The sequence below is a fragment of the Acomys russatus genome, chromosome 13, assembly GCF_903995435.1.
Source record: "Acomys russatus chromosome 13, mAcoRus1.1, whole genome shotgun sequence".
In the NCBI taxonomy this organism is placed as follows: domain Eukaryota; kingdom Metazoa; phylum Chordata; class Mammalia; order Rodentia; family Muridae; genus Acomys; species Acomys russatus.
In genome coordinates this window covers 14,860,358-14,861,325 of record NC_067149.1, presented here as the reverse complement: position 1 = coordinate 14,861,325, position 968 = coordinate 14,860,358, and the positions used below count along the sequence as shown (strand labels likewise).

Sequence of the window (968 nt, the reverse complement as noted above, 5' to 3'; positions counted from 1 at the left end):
TTATGTGCTGTAGAGATGGAACTCAGAGCAGCACGCTACACAAGTTGTCTCCCAGCCAAGCCACATGCCCAGTCCTTGACACCTAAAAGTTTTAAAAATTTGGGGCGGGGAAATTAGCTCAGTGGTGGAGCACTTGCCTAACAAGTGCAAGGCCCTGGGTTTGGTCCTCAGCTCTGAAAAAAAAAAAAAGACAAAAAGTTTTAAAACTTGCTATTTGTCTACGGCCATACCACCCAGAACGCGCCTGATCTCATCTGATCTTGGAAGCTAAGCAGGGTTGGGCCTGGTTAGTACTTGGATGGGAGACCGCCTGGGGATACCGGGTGCTGTAGGCTTTAAAAAATAAAAAAATAAATAAATAAATAAAAATTGCTATTTATGGAGGGCACGGTGGCACAGGCCTTTAATCCCAGCACTCGGGAGGCAGAGGCAGGTGGATTGCTGTGAGTTGGAGGCCAACCTGGTCTACAAAGCAAGTCCAGGATGGCCAAGACTACACAGAGAAACCCTGTCTTGAAAAACAACACAACAACAAAACAATAAAAATTTTGCTATTTATGTGTGTGATATGTATGTGTGTGTGATGCATGTATGGGTGTGTGTGTGTGTGTGTGTGTGTGTGTGTGTGTGTGTGTGTGTGTGTGCACGCGCGCGCACGCATGCACTCGCACACACACATATTTGCCATATCATGAGTGTGGAGGTGAAAGGACAGTTCTGTGTAGTGGTTTCTCCTTCCACCTTTTTGTGGATTCCAGGAATCAAACTGAGCTCATCATCAGGCTAGTACTACCCACTGAGCCATCTTATCAAGGCCATTCTTCCTTCCTTCCTTCCTTTCTTCTTCTAGACAGGATTTCTCTGTGTAGCCTTGGCTGTCCTGGACTCTCTTTGTAGACCAGGCTGGCCTCAAACTCACAGAGATCCACCTGCCTCTGCTTCCCTGAGTGCTGGGATTAAAGGCGTGT

The 968-nt window shown here is 46.9% G+C and overlaps 1 non-coding gene across 1 annotated transcript; it reads left to right on the top strand.

The window, feature by feature from the left end:
• Positions 1-216: 216 nt before the first annotated feature.
• Positions 217-335, top strand: LOC127197766 (5S ribosomal RNA). The gene has a single exon (XR_007831732.1). It is a non-coding gene; the product is annotated as a 5S ribosomal RNA (ribosomal RNA).
• The last annotated feature ends 633 nt before the right edge of the window (positions 336-968 follow it).